The sequence below is a fragment of the Manacus vitellinus genome, unplaced genomic scaffold, assembly GCF_001715985.3.
Source record: "Manacus vitellinus isolate BGI_N305 unplaced genomic scaffold, ASM171598v3 ctg7180002433321_pilon, whole genome shotgun sequence".
Taxonomy (NCBI): Eukaryota; Metazoa; Chordata; class Aves; order Passeriformes; family Pipridae; genus Manacus; species Manacus vitellinus.
The window spans coordinates 30,383-38,480 of record NW_021938465.1 but is presented as its reverse complement, the minus strand read 5'-3'; the positions used below and the strand labels follow the sequence as shown (position 1 = coordinate 38,480).

The 8,098-nt window shown below is 57.6% G+C and overlaps 1 long non-coding RNA gene across 2 annotated transcripts; it reads right to left on the bottom strand.

The window, feature by feature from the left end:
* Positions 1 to 7,151: 7,151 nt before the first annotated feature.
* LOC115307244 lies at positions 7,152 to 7,851 on the bottom strand. Of its 2 annotated transcripts, none has more exons than XR_003915630.1 (3): positions 7,780 to 7,851; positions 7,643 to 7,681; positions 7,152 to 7,291 (listed from the first exon to the last, which is right to left on the bottom strand). It is a non-coding gene; the product is annotated as an uncharacterized LOC115307244 (long non-coding RNA). The 2 variants fall into 2 exon arrangements; XR_003915629.1 differs by having other exon boundaries at positions 7,152 to 7,288.
* Between the last annotated feature and the right edge of the window lie 247 nt (positions 7,852 to 8,098).

Here is an 8,098-nt window from a genome sequence, read left to right as displayed (position 1 = left end):
AGTTCCCATTCCCATTCTAGGTGTCTCCATTCCCATTCCTATTGTCCCCATTCCCATTCCAGGTGTTCCCATCCCACCTCTGTTTTCCCTATTCCCATTCCAGGTGTTCCCATTCCAATTCCAGGTGTCCCCATTCCAATTCCTGGTGTCCCCAGTCTGCCCCAATGTTCCCGTTCCCATTCCAGGTGTTCCCATTCCCATTCCACGAATTCCCATTCCCATTCCAGGTGTTCCCATCCCAGTTCCTGGTGTCTCCATTCCAATCCCAGGTGTCCCCATTCCCATTCCTGGTGTCCCTAACCTGCTCCCAGTGTCTCCATCCCTCTCTCACCGGTGTCCCCATTCCCAATCCAGTTACCCCCATTCCCAGTTCCTGATGTCTCCATTGCCATTCCTGTTGTCCCCAGTCTGCTCCCAATGTTCCCATTCCCATTCCAGGTGTCCCCATTCCAATCCCAGGTGTTCCCATTCCCCCTGTCCCCATTCCCATTCCTGGTTCCCAAGGAGGAACTGCCGGATGCCAGAGGAGGAGTCAGAATTTATTACCCAAAGCAGGAGATTTTCACACCAAAATTAACCCCGGTGATGTCAGCACTGTCCCTGTGATGTCACCGCTGTCCCCGTGATGTCACCAATGTCCCTGTGATGTCACCAATGTCCCTGTGATGTCACCAATTTCCCTGTGATGTCTCCGCTGTCCTCGTGATGTCACCAATGTCCCTGTGAGGTCATTGATGTCCCCGTGGTGTCACCGCTGTCATTTCCCCTGCTGGTTTACCTTAAAACCAGCACACCAGGGCTGTGCCCAACGGGGGTCCCTGTGGATCATCCAACGCGGGTCCTCCCATGGCTGATGGAGTTGGAGCAGCGGCCGAAGCTCTTCCCGCAGTCGGGGCACTCGGGGCTTCTCTCACCGGTGGGTCCGTTGGTGGGAGGAAAAGGCAGAGCTGTCCCTGAAGCTCTTCCCACACTCCCCACATTTGGAGGGCCACTCCCTGATGTGGATGCGAAGGTGGGTGTAGAGGATGGAGCTGTCCAACATTCCCTACACGTGTAGGGCCGTTCCCCAGTGTGGATGTGCTGGTGGCTGAGCAGCTTGGTGCTTGTGCTGAAGCTCTTCCCACATTCCAAGCACTTGTAGGGCCATTCCCTGGTGGGGATGCAACGGTGTTTGCAAAGGCTGGAGCTGTCCCTGAAGCTCTTCCCACACTCCCCACACGTGTAGGGCCGTTCCCACTGTGAATCATCTGGTGTCGGCGCAGGGCGGAGATCTGATTGAAGCTCTTCCCACATTCCCCACACATGTAGGGCCGTACCCCAGTGTGGATCATCTGGTGTCTGAGAAGGTGGGAGCTCAGTTTGAAGCTCTTCCCACACTCCCCACACGTGTAGGGCCGTTCCCCACTGTGGATGCGACGGTGGTTGCGGAGGGTGGAACTCTGCCTAAAGCTTTTCCCACACTCCCCACACGTGTAGGGCCTTTCCCCCGTGTGGATCATATGGTGACTGAGGAGGTTGGAGCTCCGTTTGAAGCTCTTCCCACACTCCCCACACGTGTAGGACCGTTCCCTAGTGTGGATGCGACGGTGGGTGCGGAGGGTGGAGCTGTCACTGAAACTCTTCCCACATTCAAAGCACATGAAGGGTTTCTCCCTGCTGGGAGGCTGCTCAGGGACCACCAGCTCACAGCTCCGCCTCAAGCTCCGGCCGCCTTCCCGGCACACGCTGGCTCTTTCCTCCTCACAGCCCCCTGGGCTGGCTTTGGAGCCCCTCCTGCGGGGGCATCTCCGGCCCTTTTCCTCCCCGCTGCCTTCCTGCGCCGGGGAGCCCTTCAAAACGGCCTCTCCCACCAGGCTCTGCCGGGGGGATTTGTCCTCCGCGCTCTCCGGCCTCACCTCGGGGCCTGGGGCAGGAACCAACAAGGACACGCAGGGGATTTGCCTCCGGCCCACAGGGAAGCCCAAGGACATCCCCCCAACTCCGGCCCCACCAGGACGGCCACAAAAGACAAAAGACCCACCCAAAGGGGCACTGACTTCCTCCTCACCTGCCTGGGGGGCCCAAGGCATCTTCCTCTTCCTCGCAGCCTCCTCCTCCATCCGCCCAAGCTTTGGGAAGCAGAAATCCTGATGGGGGGGTAAAAACAAGGGGTGAGCGCGTTGCCTTGGGGGTTCCTCCTGCCCAAGTCCAGCTCTAGGACTCACCGGGCAACTTGTGTCCATAAAAACCCCCCAAAACACCAACATTCAGTCCAAGATCCCCTCCCAAAATTCCCTCTCTCTGCTCTCTGGGGTTAGGGGGGTCCCCCCTGTCTGCCCTGATGGCACTTCTGCCTGCATTGGGGGTCCCCCTTCTCCGGGCTGCCGGGGGTCCCGCGGCTCCGGGGGGTTCCCACTCTCCGGGGTCCCCTTTAGTGTTGCCAGGGGGGTCCCAGGGCTCACTTCTCCCCACTCTGCCTCCCGGGGCCGGCCGGCCCTCCTCTCTCGGCTCCCACCCTCGCAAACCTCTTGGCGCTCTCGGCTCCCCCCCCGCCTCAAGGCCCCCCCTCCTCTCCACACTCCAAGGCCTTCCCCCTCTCCGGGACCCCCGCTTAAGGGGCCCGGCGCTCCCTCTCTGCTCCCCCCCTCCAGCATTCCGGGGGTCCCCCAGCTCCGGGATCGCCCCTCTCCGCTCTCCCCACTCCGCGGCTACCGGGGTTCCCCCCCGGCTCTCACGGGGGCCCCCAAACCGCTCTCGCCCCCCCCGCCATTGCCCAGCGACCGCCAGGACCTTTTGGCTGCTCTTCTTTGTGCTCCCGCTCGGCTCCTCCCTCGGCTGGGCCGCCGCTTTTGGCGGGTTTCCTCCTCCGGGATCCGCCCCCTGCAGCCCTTCCCCCCCTGGACCAGCCCCCTTGGGCCCCCCTTGGGCCCCCCTTGGGCCCCCCTTGGGCCCCCCTTGCCCAATAAGTCTGATTATACAGACAAGCAATTGGTTTTAACCCACAAAACCCAAATGTATAACCCAGCACCCTGGGGCATGAACAAAGTGGTTTTCCTTGGGCCCCCCCCGAGTCCAAAGTAAAGGGAGAGGGGAAAAAAACCTGCTGGTGGGAGAGCTGTTGCAGTCTGGTCAGAAGTGGTGATTGCAGTCCAGTTGAGGGTGGTGGTCTCAGTCTGGTTGAGAGTGGTGAGCTGCAGCCTTCCTCTGGATCCCACGAGTGGTGGAAAGGTTCTGAAACTCCAGGTTTATATATTCTCCAGTTCAGGCAGGAATGGTCAGTCGTTCCCTCAGAGCGGGGAATTCCATAAAAGGATGCTTAGTTCTTCCCTCAGAGCGGGGAATTCCATAAAAGGATATGAGGGTTCTCTGAGCGGGGAATTCCAAAAAAGGATGCTCAGTTCGTTCCCTCTGAGCGGGGAATTCCATAAAAGGATATGAGGATTCTCAGAGCGGGGAATTCCATAAAAGGGTATGAGGACAGGGACACCCCCCCCACCTCGCAGGCCCCCCCCCGAAAACAGTTCCTGGGAAAATGGCATGGAAGGCCATAGAATACAGAGTTTTGGGCTACACCCATCCAGTGAGGAATCGGTCCCAGCTGTTCTAACTAGGACACTGTGTCCATCATCGCTGCCATCATCATCATCATCGGCCTCGTGGCAGTCGGTGTCTGGAAGCTCCGATCCGGTAACTCCCGGGATGGGGGGCGGCAAGGGGCACGGATCCGCCCGGCAGCATTCCGGGGATCCTGTGCCACGGGTGCTGATCCCACTTTCTTTTCATAGGGAAATAGGAATAGAGACATTGGGGACAGGGATGGGGACATTAGGGACATTAGGGATGGGGACACTGGGAGCAGGTTGGGGACAGCAGGAATGGGCATGGGAACTCCAGGAATGGGAATGGGGACATTGGGAGCAGGTTGGAGTCACCAGGAATGGGAATTAGTACACCGGGAATGGGAATGGGGACATGGGAGACCAGGATAGGGATAGTGGGGACAGGAACAGAGACACTGGGAGCAGGTTGGCACAGTAGGAAGTGGGAATGGGGACAGGGATGGGAACCCCAGGAACTGGAATGGGGACAGGGATGGGAACCCCAGGAATGGGAATGGGGACAGGGATGGGAACCCCAGGAATGGGAATAGGGACAGGGTTGGGAACGTGTCTCTCCAGGAGTTGGTTCAATCCAAAGGTCGGTCCCTGGCTCGAGGCCACGGGAAGCCCCTTCTTTGGGAATGTCTGGGAACCAGGTGTCAGAGGTTTGAAAAGAGGTGTTGGAATTGTTTCCCAGTGTCCCCCCATTCCCATCTGTGTCTCCCGGGATGGGGTGGGTTGGAGCGGAGCCGCAGGCGCTGGGCAGGGGCAGTGGGGGGAGGGCGGCTCTCGGGGACACCGCGGTGGCCGCGGGGAGGGCGGGGGGTCCTTTGTTCGGGGGCTTTTGGGGTTTGTCCGGGACCGGACAGAGCGGGAGCTGATTTTGGCCACCTCGTTCTCTTTTCCTGAGAGGAAGTTTTTTCCCCACGGGACACCTCGTGGAGAACGACCGAGAGAGAGAGAGAGAGAGCCCGACCCATCTGGGAGCGAGGTGTTCTGCTTTGGGGACTGCCCCTGGGAAAAGGGACTCCTTCACTGCTGGCTGCGAGCACACGGGGCTGAGAGAGCTTTGAACTGCCGGGACAGTTTCTCCCCCCCACCTGGGGATTTGGGACTTTGTTTTGTTTCTTCTGAAATTTTTGGTTGCACCATTTGTTGTTTATTCAGATTTTGTTAATAAAAAGCTGTTTCTTTTCCTTTTCCGCACTTCCACCTGAAGTCTCTTAATTTCTAAGTTGTAATCTTGTTTAACTAAGACCCAGTGCCCTCAGGGGGAGGAGGAGGAAAGGAGACCAAGAGGTGCCGTGACCACTCAAACTGCAGAGGAACAACCTGTGCCAGTAGCAGCTGCCCCTCTACAGAAGAAATCCAAGACCAAATCAGCTCAGTTACTGAGGGAAGAAGGGGAAGCAGAGCCCTCAGAACAGGAGCAAGAGGCAGGGCCAGAGGTAATCACCAGATCCCCATCCCAGGCTGAGCTGTGAGAGATGTGAAAAGATTTCAGCCTCCAGTTGGGAGAGCCCCTGCTGACCTGGCTGCTCCAGTGCTGGGATATCATGGCCCAGCATATGGAACTAGGTGGGAGTGCAGCCAAGCACCTGGGATCCCTGTCCTGGGATGTTGGGATTGACCAGGGGATTGGGAAGACGAGAGAGAGGGGATGAGAGCCGGGTACAGGCTTGGGAATTGCTGGGAGGGGAAAGGGATGTCTAAGAACAAGTCCCTCAGGAGAGGGAAGCAGAGAGGCTGAGTTTTGACCCCAGCACAAGGGTCTGCAGGGCAGAGCAGAGAATATCCCCCACGTGAGATTGTTGTGCATCCCTCCTTGCAGTTGTGACAGGCACTTCTCTCAAAGGTCGTTCTGTGAGCGTCTTCTTGTTCTTTCCAGGTGGGATGCAAGTGGTGGGGGGGCCTTTGGCACCAAAGGGGAGACGAGGAAGGTGAGTATTCTCCTGCCAGTCTGAATCAGATGTTAATTCTGGTGGGCTGTATCCTTGGTGAATCTAAGCACATCCCTTGGCATTTGGGTTTTTTTCGGGGTGGTTCTCAACCTGAGAAGCATCAGCAGAGTGGGAAGGAGGTCCCTGCAGTCAGAGGTCAGTGTAAAGGAAGCTGAGAGGGGAGCTTTGGTGAGAATGTTGCCCTCTGAGGGGATCCGTCAGTGTGTGCCTTCCCTGGGGGATTTCTTTGCAGTGGCCGTGCCTATTGCCAGGGGAGCAGAGCCACAGGCCCAGGAGCCGAGCGACAAGGTCAGGTGCTCTTGTGCTGGCCTGGTGGGCAAGGGCAGGGGATTGCAGGGCTCAGCAATGAAGCATTTCCCTCTTCTCTTTGGAGGGAATGTTGCACTCTGAGGGCATCCATCAGTTTGTGCCTTTGTCTCTGTGATGCTGAAAAACCCAGTCCGAAGAACTGCTCAGAGACTTTGGATCTTTGAGCAGCAAAGGGATTTATTGCCGACGTTGGCACCGAGCGTGGTTCGCACCACAGAGAACTTGCTCGAGAGTTTCACACAATATTGGGGTTGTATACAATTTCCATATGTGATTAAATATGATAAATCATACTCATCTGATCACAACATCTGTCTATGCATATTAATAATGGGCAAAGCTCGGGCGGAGCTCAGGTGGAGCTTCTCTTGGCCCTCAGTTCTGGGAGGGGTTTAGGTGAGTCTGGGGTCTCTGCTCCTCTCCATCAGTCCCCAGTGTCCCCATCCTGGTCCCTCATGTTCCCACTCCATTCCTGGTGTTCCCATTCCCGGTGTTCCCATTCCCAGTGTTCCCATCCCATTCCTGATGTCCCCATTCCCAGTCCCTGGTGTCTCCAACCTGCTGCTGATGTCCCCGTTCCCTTTCCTGGTGTTGCCATCCCAGTTGCTGCTGTCCCCAGGCTGCTCCCAGTGTCCCTAGCGTGGTCCTCCAGGTCCCCATTCCCATTTCTGGTGTCCCCATTCCCATTCCTGGTGTCCCCATTCCCATTCCTAGAGTTCCCAACCCAGTTCTGTTTTCCCCATTCCCATTCCTGGTGTCCCCATTCCCATTCCTGATGTTCCCATCCCAGCTCTGTTTTCCACATTCCCATCTCCGTGTGTCCCCATTCCCAGTTCCTGCTGTCCCCAACCTGCTCCCAATGTCTTCATTACTATTCCTGGTGTCTCCATCCCATTCCTGATGACCCCAGCCTGTTCCAGTGTCCCCAACTTTCTCCTGGTCATCCCATCCTGCTCCTGGTGTCCCCATTCCCCATTGTCACCTGGTATTCCCATTTCCATTCCTGATGTCTGCAACCTACTCCTAGTGTCCCCATCCCAGTCCCCAATGTCCCCATCCCAGTCCCGACGTCCCCATTCCAAATCCTGGTGTTCTCAACCTGCTCCCAGTGTCCCCATCCCTGTTCCCAATGTCCCCATCCCAGTCCCCCCTGTCCCCATTCCTATTCCTGGTTCCCACAGAGGAACTACCGGATGCCGGAGGAGGGAGCCAGGATTTATTGCCCAAAGCAGGAGATTTTCACACCCAAATTAAAGCCTCAGGAATAATTGTGGTCCTGGATTTCACACGGGAAAAAGCAGGAAGTTGATCCATTGGGAAGAGCCGCAGGGGGGCCGGGGTGGGTGGGAGCAGCGGGATGAGCTCTGCCAGCAGCTCCTGCCTTTCCACAGGGAGAGGGAAGGGGCAGATCCAGCTCCAGGATCGCTCAGGCCGTGATTCCTGCTGGGATGAGAGCGGGGAAAGGAGTCACCATGTCCCTGTTCCCATCCCAGAGGATGGAGCCGGCTGTGAAGCCCAGGGAGAGTAGGAACTACTCCGGAATCCCACCTGATCCTACTCCGTCCATCCTATCCCAATCCCACTCCATCCATCCCACGCCAATCCCACTCCAGAATCCAGCCCTGATCCCAGTCCACAATTCCACCTGACCCCACTCTGGAATCCTGCCCTGAGCTGCAATCCCCTTCCAATCCCACTCCAGCCATTAGGCCCCCATTCCCCTCTGGAATCCCGGCATCCATCCTGGGATCCCTGCACAGAGGATCTGGATCCACACACGCTGCTGGGACTCACTGGTGGGCGCGGGGTCGTATCCATTCCCCTCCCTCTTCCCTATGGCAAGAAAGTGGGATCAGCACCCGTGGCACAGGATCCCCGGAATGCTGCCGGGCGGATCCGTGCCCCTTGCCGACCCCCATCCCGGGAGTTACCGGATCGGAGCTTCCAGACACCGACTGCCACGAGGCCGATGATGATGATGATGGCAGCGATGACGGACACAGTGTCCTAGTTAGAACAGCTGGGACCGATTCCTCACTGGATGGGTGTAGCCCAAAAGTGTGTATTCTATGGCCTTCCATGCCATTTTCCCAGGAACTGTTGTCGGGGGAGGGGGCCTGCGAGGTGGGGGGGTGTCCCTGTCCTCATACCCTTTTATGGAATTCCCTGCTCTGAGAATCCTCATATCCTTTTATGGAATTCCCCGCTCTGAGGGAAGAACTAAGCATCCTTTTATGGAATTCCCCGCTC